The sequence below is a fragment of the Zingiber officinale genome, chromosome 1A (genome assembly GCF_018446385.1).
Source record: "Zingiber officinale cultivar Zhangliang chromosome 1A, Zo_v1.1, whole genome shotgun sequence".
NCBI classification, from domain to species: domain Eukaryota; kingdom Viridiplantae; phylum Streptophyta; class Magnoliopsida; order Zingiberales; family Zingiberaceae; genus Zingiber; species Zingiber officinale.
Window position 1 is genome coordinate 165,671,250 of NC_055987.1, and position 12,472 is coordinate 165,683,721.

A 12,472-nucleotide genomic window follows, 5' to 3' on the forward strand; every position below is an offset into this window, starting at 1 on the left:
AACTGACACCTCCAAAAATAATCTACTCGACAGGGTAACCGAAACTAACCTACCCGGTAGGGTAATTAAGACTAGTTAGAAAGGGACCAAGTTTAACTTGACCTATGGTACTGTTGAAGTTTTGGATAATAGTACGTTAGGGAAACTATGTCTATGCATGTCTAAGAAGATATAACTTCGACCTGATGCATTTGGTTTAGTGGAACTAACCGAAGCTACCATTTATGGATCCTAACCAGTTTGACCAAGGTTTTTTATTAAGTTTAGTGGATAGGACTATTTGGAAAACCTCGAAGATATGGTTACTCTAATGATGTCCAAGTGGCTCACCATAGCCTAGAAGTTAGTCCAGAGAATGTCTATTTGTTGAGCTCAAAACTAAACCTGAATCTAACACAAAGTTAAACCAAACCCTAAAACTGAACCTAATTCATCTCACAAAATTCTAAGATTCTCTGATTGAAAAATATAGATCGGGTGAGATGACTAAGAACTTAAAAATTTTAAATTAAAATAAAATAAAATCAATTAAATTAAATTAAATTAAATTAAAATCAACAAAATTAAATTAAATCAAATCAAATTAAAATAAAATCAAATAAATTAAATTAAAAATTTAAATTTAAATAAAATCAATCAAATTAAATTAAATTAAAATCAATTAAATTAAAATAAAATAAAAAATCAATTAAATTAAAATAAAATAAAATAAAATAAAATAATTAAATTAAATTAAATTAAATTAAATTAAAATAAATTAAATTAAATTAAATTAAAAATTTAAATTAAATTAAAATAAAATTTTAAAATAAAATTAAATAAAATCATCAAATTAAGTTAAAATCAATTAAAATAAAATAAAATCAATTAAATTAAAATAAATTAAATTAAATTAAAAATTTAAATTAAATTTAATTAAAATAAAATCAATTAACATTAAATTAAAGAAAATTAAATAATATTTAAAAATTATTTTAAAAATTCTTTTGAAAAACTTCAAAAATCATTTTATTTTTTTTTAAAAAAAACTTTAACAATTATTTTAAAATAAATAGTAATAATAATAATAATATTAATAATAATAATGATAATTGTTTTACGATTATTCTTGCCTAAACAATATTGGAATCAAAACATAGCCTAACCTTAAACCCCTACTTATTGTAGGAGACCAAGTGGATCTTGGACAGTGGTTGCTCCAAACATATGACTGAGGATCACACCAAATTCACCCAACTTACCTATAAAAGTTTAGGAACAGTTGTCTTTGGTAACAATGACAAACTCAAGTTAATTGGTATAGGTAACATTGAGCTTAAAATTAATTTCATTATTATAAATGTTTTACTTGTTGAAAATTTCAAGTATAATCTCCTTAGTATAAGTCAATTGTGTGACACCAGATATAAGGTTAGGTTTTTGTCTTCAGAATGTCTAATCAAGCACCTAGATAACCATACGATAAGTCTAAAAGGGTTTAGAAAAGATAACATCTATGCGATTAACTTAACCACCTCTTCAATTAAGTGTTATTTAACACGAGAAGAAGAAACTTGGTTATGTCATAGGAGAATGTCACACACTAATTTCAGAAATATAAGTAATTAAATGGATTAGTTAGAGGTTTACTAAAATTACCTAACTTAGACTCAACAATATGTAATGCTTGCCAACAAGGTAAACAAACAAAATCTACTCACAAACAACTAATCAAATTCAAACCAATTCAATGCTAGAACTTCTACATTTAGACTTATTTGACTCCCATGGGGTCAAATCAATAAATGAAAGTTTATATTGTCTCGTAATAATAGATGATTATTCTAGGTTCACTTGGGTCAAATTCTTAAAAAATAAGGTTGAAACTTTTGAAATTTTACTAACTTTTGTAAACAAGTTGAAAATGAAAAAGCCCTTAAAATTAAAAGAATTAGAAGTGACAACGGGGGAGAATTTAAAAATCATAAGTTTGGTAAATTTTGTCTCGAAAACAGATATCATCACGAATTTTCGTGTCCTAAAACTCCCCAACAAAATGGAGTTGTAAAAAGAAAAAATAGAACTCTACTTGAAGCCTCTAGAACTATGCTGAATGAATACAATCTAGCTAAGTATTTTTGACAAAAGCTGTCAGTACAGTCTGCTATGTGCAAAATAGAACAACATTAAATAAAACACATAATAAAACCTTTTTCAAAATTTATTATAATAAACAACCAAATGTAAAATACTTTAAAGTATTTTGGGTGCCCAGCCTTTATCTTAAATACAAGAGAACACTTAGGAAAATTCACTTCTAAAGTAGAAGATGGAATCTTTGTAAGATACTCCCTAAACAGTAGGGGGTACAGAATATATAATAAGGTTACACTAAGAATTGAAGAAACTACTAATTTAAAATTTGAGGAATCCAAACAAAACCTAGAACAAACCCAACTTCAACCAATTGAATTTATTCAAGAAAATAATAATCAAGAAGGAACCAATGGTCACAAAGAAGAAGAAGTACCTCTAGAGAATCAACCTCCTAGAACAATAAGAGTCAACCCCAATCATCCAATTGATTAGATAATTGGTGATCCAGACTTAAGGGTTCAGACTAGGTCATCTTTTAGAAACCTAAGTCAAATTTCTCTGATTTCAAAAATTGAACCCAAAATCATAGCTGAATCATTACTTGACCCAGACTGGGTCATAGCAATGCAAGAGAAACTAGCTCAATTTGAGTGTAATGAAGTTTGGGACTTAGTACCACCACCCAAAAATAAAAAAATAATAGAAACAAAATGGGTATTTAGAAATAAATTAAGTGAAACTGGGGAAATTACCAGAAATAAAGCTAGGCTAGTCGCTAAGGGGTTCAGTCAAGTTGAAGTACTTGACTATGATTAAACTTATGCCCCAGTAGCTAGGTTAGAGTCCATTAGGAATTTAGGAACAACAAATTTAGGAATTTGGTATCCCAGAACTAACAATTTTGAATTAATAGGGTATTCTAACTGAGATTATGCTGGGTGCAAATTAGACCGCAAGAGCATAAGTGGTGGATGTCAACTACTAAGTTCATCACTTGTTATTTGGTTTAGTAGAAAACAACACTGTGTTACTCTGCCTACAACTGAGTCAAAATATATAGCCATAGGAGAATGTGTTGCCCAACTATTATAAATGATGCACACTTTAAAAGACTTTAACTTAAACCTTACAAATGTAAAAGTATTAATTGACAATATTAGCTCAATTAATTTAACAAAAAATCCTGTGCATCATTCCAAAACCAAATACATTGAAATTAGACACCACTTTATCAAGGATCATGTCACTAAAGGAGACATTGAACTCAAGTATATTGAGTCCAAATCTAATTTAGCTGACATATTTACTAAACCTCTCCCTGAAAGTGAGTTTAGCAATCTACGTAGAAAATTAGGGGTGCGTTTAATAGACTAGGATTTCAAAAACTATTTTCAAAAATAGTGCTCTCAAATTCTAGGATAAAATCTTTATTTTTTTTTAAATCTTCCATTTCTAGAATTTTAAATTAGTTTTAGCCTTAGACTAGAATAATTCCTTAGAAAGCATGTTCCCTTAGGGCTAGTACTTGAGCATCTCACCAACATCCTAGGATTCCCTTGTTTGTGATTGCCGAATATAGAAAGGGGTGAGATGCATAGGCAAATTGCTTGGACTTAAGATGCTTATTTCAGTGCATCGACATAAGTCTGGGCGTTAAATATCAAACAGACATTAATCAGGATAAGTCATTCAGTTTAGTCAAACACTAACTGATTACAATTAGACTTAACCTGACTAACCAAGTGAAAGATGCTATCCTCTAATAGTCAGTAAGTAGCTAACTGGTTAGACAATTTTTGTAATGTCAGGTTCAGGGAGAGGATTAATTATTTTTGAAATTAATTATTAAAAAATATCTCCTTTTAAATCATTTTAATACAAACTAAGTGCTTTTAAAAATTTTGTTTAGAGTTTTCGAAGTTATTTTTTTTTTTAAAAAAAAAACTAAATCTCCTTAATTGGATTGTTTTAAACTTAGGTTTGAAAATTGATTTTATTTCAAACTCTAAACTTTTCAAATTCAATTTTGAAATTCATATTTTTTAAACTTAGTTTTGACTTTCCAAACTTAGGTTTAAAAATTGATTTTGAAAAATAAACTTTATTCGGGTGTGTAACTTAATCTTTCATTTTGAAAATTATATTCTACTTGGTTTTAAAAACATATTTTTCTTGGAGATTTATTTTGGAGGTTACAAACTTAGGTTTGAAAACAGATTTCATTTAGTTATAATTTACAAACTAAGTCTTGAGAAATAAAATCTTATTTAGTCTTGAAAAGTTGATTTGAAAATTGGACTTAACCCAACTCTTTTTTGCTATATTTGGAAATTAGGTTTTCAATTTGCAAAACTTATTTCAAAAAATTAAGTTAAAATTACAAATTTTAAAGATAGCTAAGTCATCTTTCGAAAGTTAATTATTTTTTTGACAAAGATAAAAGAAAAAAAACCTTAAAACAAAGGTTATCTTTCTATATTTCTAGCTTAAACTCCCTCAAGTTAATCTGACTTACATTTCTAAGACTTCCTTGCATTTTTTTTATTTATTCTATGTTGACTTTTGATGAATGCCAAAGGGGGAGGGTTCGGTGGTTTAAGTTAGTTAAAACAATTTGAAACAAAGCGAAGCTAACTTAACATCCTAATAAATGCTTGCTCTTACTTGCATATGTTTTTCATTAACTTAACCAGGTTGTCATTGCATCACAAAAGGGGAAGATTGTTGGTGCGGTTAGCACTAACGGTCTAACTCAAGTTTTTATGAATGACAAAATATGTTAAGTTAGTTTCATCATTATCTAACACTTTGATCGAGTGTGCAGGAGAAGCCCAGACAGGTCGACGGGCTGATCTGATGTCTGGCACGAAGCCCAGCTAGGTTGACGGGCTGACCGGATAGCTGACACGAAGTCTGAACGGGTCGTTGGGCAGACCGGATGTTTGGCACGAAGTCCAGCTAGGTCGACGGGCTGACCGGATAGCTAGCACGAAGCCCAGATGAGTCGAAGGGCTGACCGGATGTCTGGCAGGTAAGTGAAGGTAAGTCACTGGAGGGAAGTGACTATGAGAATGCGTTCCCGGGAAGGGAACATTAGGCGTCGATCCGACTTAGATCTATTTCGGATATCTAAGTCGAGGTCATGACTAGATTCCGGTCTCGAGGAGACAGAATCTAATTACTATTCTATTTTATCAATTGCGCTAATACTTTGTTTTACAGGATATATATAATTTACATTGCCTCGGACTAACATTTTCTTGCTGGAAGAAGATTGCTGAAAAACAAGGGTCCGGGCGCCCAGAGGCAAGATTTATCCACAACGTCGCTTCGTCACATAGAGCACCCTAGTTGGCTCGACTACGTCACATTCAGGGCGCCCAGAAAGGATCCGGGCACCCTGAACCTCCTATATAAGGAGGGTGAAGGCTGAAGCAAAGGAATAACTCCACGACTCACAATTTGCTCTCTTATGCTCCTGCGACACTGCGAAGAGACTCCGACAAAGTTCTGCTTTTTCATTTCAGTATTATTGTCGGTATTATTTTGTAATTGTACTTTAATTATAACATTCATTTCGAATTACTGGTGAATTGTCCAACAAAAGCACTCACCGAGTGCGGACCTTGGAGTAGGAGTCGACAAAGGCTCCGAACCAAGTAAAATAACTTGTGTTAGCGTTGTGCTTTTCGTTTATTCCGCTGTGTATTTACTCGCTCAAGTTTTTTAATCGCTATTCACCCCCCCTCTAGAGAATATCTCGATCCAACACACATATCTACTATAGTTCTACGTTTTCCTGTACTTTTTGCTCGGTATTCTGTCTGATTTGAGCGTAGGACGGCCTATGCCTGAGACCCCTTACCCGGTTCTCACCCTAACGCTCCCGTGGAATCTCTTCGGTGTGCATAGGTTAGTGGGTACCCTTATTGACCACCTCCCCTTACTCCATTCACAGATCTAAAGCATGTGGCACATCTTCAGGTCTCGAAGCCCAGTCCTCTTTCCGTTAATGTTTTCGCCCTTGTCCCTAGCCCCCAGTCTATCTCAGCTTCCAGACATGATTAAATTTGACGCCGTCTGTGGAAACTTCTCTACCTAATCTGGAAAGTAAAGATGGAGGATACTGGCAAAATCATCATGACTATGACACTAGAGGAATATTAGCTATTTAAGGTGGCCAAGGCACGGGCCACGTCGGAAAGATGAACTACAGATTCTCACATGAGTCGAACACCTGCAGCTTTAATGAACGAACTCCCCGCCTCGGAGGGAAAAATCCAAGAGGAAGCAGTACAACATCCCCCAGGCATTTTTTGAGTGTCGAGAGAAGGATTGCAAGCTTCCTCGGCCGAAAATTCACCCATAAGGGGCTCGAAGAGAGGGAAAGCTATGGCCATTCAGGAGATGCCTGAGTAACCCAGCGTGCACTTCTCTCAGAAGGTATTGGATGAAAAACTTCCAGGGGTTTTAAACCCCCGTATATTGGAGAGATGGATGTAACAATGACTCGGAGGACCACCTCCAAAAATTTCAGAACGCTGACATGTTGCACCAATACAGTGACATAGTAAAATGCTGAGTGTTTCTAATCACTCTCTAGGACTTAGCGCAAAGCTGGTTGAACAAATTGTCAATCGAATCTATTACTTGTTTCAAAGAGTTCAAAAATGTCTTCCTGCACTATTTTGCCAGCAGTAGGAGATACTAGAAGACTAACTATAGTCTGTTCGCGCTCAAACAAGGAGCCGCCGTAGAGTCCTTGAGAGTATACATTAAGCATTTCAACCAAGTGGCACTGGACGTCCCATCCACCATCTCTGAGGTATTAATAAGCATCTTCTCTTAAGGCTTATCGGAAGGGAATTTCTTCTGAGCCCTCATCAGGAAGCCCACAAAGGACTTCGACAACCTACTGGGGAAAACATCCAAATACATTAATATGGAGGAGGATTAGACTGCCCAGAAAAAGGAAGTGAAGGGACTTGCTCCGATCAGGAAGGCCGATCGGAGGCCGCCATCACCTCCAGTCCGGCCCAGAGTACCCCAACCCAACCTTCCACCAGTCCGAGAAGCGAGAGTGGTGTAGTAGGTCAAAGCTGTCAGCAAGCCCCCCTCGTGGGAAGCCCAGTACCGCACTTAACATCGTTCTCATTCCCACAACACAAAAAATTATTTCCAGGTTGCTTGGAACGTCGGCCGAGTGGCTGAACTAGGCATGCCTCTGCCCTAAATCACGCATCAACTTTTGAGGCAGTAGGTCAATAACCCTGGCACCTCAAGCCGCCTGGCCAACCCACCTCAGGGAAGAGAAATTCAAGATAGTCGGTTAGCTAGCGAAGGAAAATAGGCAATGGAGACCCGGGAGGATGAAAACCAAGGAAATGCTGCTCTATGGGACATCAGTATTATTTTAGGAGACCCCACTGATGGGGATTCTACCAAAGCCAGAAAGGCTTGTAAGCGCCTACTAAAGATCTATGCGGTCGACTACAGTCAAGAGCAAACGGCGAGGCCCCAAATCAGTTTTGGGCCTCAAGACTTGGAGGGGGTGGAGCTCCCTCATGATGATGCCCTCATCATCAAGGCGGTCATCACCAACAGCCAAGTAGCTAGAGTTTTCATTGACACCGAAAACTCTGTCAATGTACTGTTCAAAAGTGTATTCAACAATCTGTAGCTTGACACAAGTGAGTTCCAACCGGTGGCCACCGCTCTATATGGGTTCACTAGGAATGAAGCGTAACCAATGAGCCAAATCAAACTAGCCGTCTCTCTGGGTATTGCACCCTTAATGAGGACTCGGAGGAGCACATTTATCGTGGTGGATTCTCCATCCTCCTATAATGTTATCTTAGGGAGACCCGCCCTATATGAATTTTGAGCGACTGCCTCTACCTTTTACCAAAAAATAAAATTCCTAGTGGGGAGTCAGGTCGGTGATGTAAGGGGTGAGCAGCTGACCGTGTGGAGGTGTTATGTAGATGTAATAAAAACTAAAGCGCCAAGGCCCAAAATATCCAAGATGGAGGGGTGCATGCTATCCAAGAAGAGCCTCTTCTTCTGGCCGAGGAACCAGTTCAACAAGAGAAAGTACAGCTACACCCTAACCGACTCGTGACTATTACCAAGATAGTGACCGACCTACCACCAGAAACTAAGAAGAGTCAAGTGGATTGTCTAGAATGGAATCGGAATATTTTTTTCTTGGTCTCCTAAGGAATTGACAGGAGTGGCTCCGACAATGGCAAAACACAAGCTCTACCTTATGCCTGACTCCCGACCAGTCAAGTAGAGGAAAAGAGATTTCTCAGTCCCCCACTTCTCATGGGCACGACTCTCATTCTACTTTCGGACGGCTCCAGCACCAGTCGAGCCCCTAGGACTTAGTCCTCCACTTCTCATGGGCATGACTCCCAATTTACTCCCGGCCGGCCCCAACGTCGGTATGCCCCCCCCCCACCCCAGAACTCAGTCCCCCACTTCTTATACGCATGACTCTCAGTCTACTCCCGATGGCCCCCAACGCCAGCTGGACTCCCACGGCTCAGTCCCCCACCTCTCATGGGCATGACTCCTAGTTTACTCTCGGCCGGCCCTAGTGTCTGTCGGGCCCCTAGAGGTCAGTCTCTCACTTCTCATGGACACGACTCCCAGTCTACTCTCATCCGACCCTAGCGTTGGTCAGCCCCCTAGGGCTCAGTCCCTCCTCATAGGAACGACTCCTAGTCTACTCCTGATCGGCTAGTTAGTCCTCCTGGATTTAACCCTTCATTTTATGGTTATGATTCCCAGTCTACTCCTGGTTGGCCCAGAGCAATCGGACTCTCAAAGCTCAGTTCCCCACTTCTCATAGGCATGACTCCCAGTTGGTTCCCAGGACTCAGTCCTCCACTTTTCATGAGCACAAACCCAGTCTACTCCCGATCGACCAAAGTGTCGGTCGGTCCAGCACCATGGAACAACATTATCTGGGAATCACAACTATCTGTCAGAGAATAATGGTCATTTGTCGAGGAATATTCTAACACTCTGCCATATGCATGCTGCAGAACCTTTCTTCATCCAATAGAAGTCTGTCGTACATCCTCTATCATTCGACATATTATGACACCTGACATTCCCTGATGTCTCATTATTACGAAGGTTACGAGAGATAGTATAAAAGCGGGTCCTCTCCATTGACCATGTACATGTGCATATGCACATCTACTACAGTTCTACTTTTTCTTGTATTTTTCACTCAGTATTTTGTTTGACTTGAGCATTGGAGGGTCTGCGCCAAGGACTCTTTCTCTAGTTCTCGCCCTAATGCTCCCGTGGAATCTCTATAATGTGTGCAGGTTCGTGAGTACCCTTGTCGGCCGCCTCCCCTTACTTTGTTCACAGATCTAAAGCTTGTAAGCGCATCTTCGGGTCTTAAAATCCAATCCTCTTTCTGTCAACATTTTCATTCCCATTACTGACCCTCTTGTCTGACTCAATTTCCAAACAGAATCAATCATAATCCAGAGAAAATAATAAACATCAGAAAGAAGCTTAATGTAGCAGTGAGATAATGAAATTAATGATAGGGATAATTTAGCTCAGTGAATGCATATTGCAAAATGCACCACCATTTGAACGAGTTATATCTCATAAAAAAGAAACAATCATCTCGACTAATGAGGTGAATAAATAAACAAATAGTTATGTATTTGAGCCACGGATGTCCAGCCTCTCGGTCGTTCGGCCACGCAAGGCTGTCCACGCCTTCTCGGCCGCACAGCCAGGGCTGAGCTCGGAGTCAGCAAGGGTGAGAGGCCGGGTCAGCGTTGCAAGCACAGGGCGAGGCCTCGGCCACCTCAGGAGCACACTGCAAGGCCACGGCTGGCCTTGCGAGCACATTGTGAGGCCATGGTGGGCCTCGCGAGCATAGCGCTGGAGAAGAGATCACGTGTCAGAGAGGAGATCATGCCAAACGTTGGAGATCAGGGTTTGATCAGAGAGGATCGAGAGAGCGGGAGGAAATAAAAAAAAATCAAAGAACTCTTCTAAGTTAGCGACGAATTAAATATCTTTTACTAAATTTAAAATGAAATTAAATATTCATCAGTAAAAATTAATTTCGTCCAATTTAACGATAAAAATTTAATTTTAGTATTAATTAAATAAGTAAATTATTATTAATTATTAGTGATGGAATTATTCGTTAAATTAATGACAATAATTTCATCTTCAATTAGACATTATTTATTATTAATATAGCGATGAATTTATATTAACTAGTTTTCTTATATAGCGTAGATGGTATAATTTATTTTCCAGCATCACCGCATAACCATCACCCTATCACTATATGTCTGCATTTAAAATTTTTATATCTATTTTATTTTATTGCATGTGATTTAAAAGGGGTTTAAAAAATTATTTGACTATTTATGCTTGGATAATTAGATTATTTAAAATTAAAAATTAAAAATTATTTTTTAACTTATAATTAATGTATAATAAATTTTAAGGATATGTGAGGCGGAGGACTCTTGGTTCTTTAGGTCCGACCCTAAGCAGGCCTCTTCTTAAATCCGACCTTCGTCATAGCCATTATAAGGGATAATTGTTATAATAGTCCTTAATTAGATATTTTTTTAATGTAAAATATTAAGAAACTATTGTCTTACTATTACTATTTTCTTAAAAATCTAAATCTTTATTAATAAATTTTGATAAAATCTAAAATAAAATTATGCTAATATTTTTTATACTAAAAATAATTTTATAATTTTCTTTAATTATTTTTATATAAAAATATATACTGACATGATTTTCTTTAATTTCACATCTTAGACCCGTAAGTGGAGAAACTTCTATAAATACTTTGAGTCGACGATGTTAAAAAAAATTTTTTTGTCTTGACCTTTTGGTTAAGAACTAGTGTAGTATTTATTTTTATCAATTTAATATTTGATATAAATAAATAAATTAATTTTTTATAAGAATGAATCTAATAATTTATTATTAGAATTTTTTAGCACCGTTTTTGCGTTGCATTACTTCATGAACCCTTTGCATTACTTCTAATAATAATTTATTATTAGAATTCTTACTAAGTTTAATTTATGAGCTTAAGGTATTAATTTGTGTATTTATCTATTATATTATAGATGGAATGTTTATGTATGATGATTAATTATTATTATTATTTTTTTACAAGTATCTTAAATTTTTAAAAATGATAATAAAGGCGCTGTTTTAATTTTAGTTAGGATGGAGGGGCAAAATTGTAATCTTAACTTTATAATACAATATTGATAATGGTGATAATTCGGATTTTAAAGAATTTCCATGGTGACTCTTTTTCATTATTTATTTCGTCAGCATAGATCGTTTATCTTTCTTCTGTATTTAGCTATTATCAAATAATGAACTGATTCGTGGATTGTTTTTTTTTATCTGTCGGAATTTAATTGAAGGAAATTTTGTTCTTTTCTAATAGGAGTGTAATTGAGTCGAGTTAAATCGAACTTTTAAATATTTGAATTTGATTCATTTATAATCGAGCCGAGCTCGAGCTTTATTTAACAAGTATATTTATGACTCACAAATTTATTCGATCTTTTATCGAGCTTAAACGAGTTTAATAAATATAAATTATAAATTTAAATATTTATTTAAAATTAAATTATATATTTAAAGAAAATTATAATATTCTTATTAAAATTTATAATTTTATTTTAATAAAAAATTTAATATATTTATTTATATATTTTATAAATAAAATATAAAATCTATAAATTCAATATTAAAATTATTATTTTTTTATTTAAAAATTGATTCAGGAACTTAATAAATATGTTCACAAATTAATCAGTTAAATGTTGTGAAATTTGAATTTGATTTATTTATTTTAACGAGTCATATTAAATGAACTCAAACGAATTTTTATTGAATCGAGTTTTAAATTGTTCATGAGTAGCTTGATGTATTTACACCCTTATCCTCTCGCCGAAACTCTTCCAACGACGCTGACATCGTGCCCACAAGCACATCAACTTACAACCATGAACGATTTTGCGACCGTAGGCAGCCTTGCTCCGCAAGCGATTTTGCGACCACGGATCACAGGCACGGCCTCTAAAGTGACCACCAATTTGCTTCTGGACTCCGTCGGCCGCAGGCAGCCGGCCTCGCTCAAGAACGTCAAGTTATCCAACACTATTTTATTTTATTTTCGTTTTTTTCTCTCCGTTTTCTTTCCTTATATTTTCTCTTTCTATTTCGTAGGAACTTTTTTCCCTTTAATTTTTTTTTAATGTTGGACCATCTTTACTGGATATAGAAAAAAAATTATTGAAGCGAATCAATTTCAGAAAGTGGATAAACTTAAGTTGCCAAATAAAGAAAGACAAATTGTTTA

General features: G+C 35.6%; 1 pseudogene; it reads left to right on the forward strand.

The window, feature by feature from the left end:
- The first annotated feature begins 10,962 nt into the window (after window positions 1-10,962).
- Window positions 10,963-11,132, forward strand: LOC122039402 (annotated as a pseudogene).
- Window positions 11,133-12,472: the final 1,340 nt, after the last annotated feature.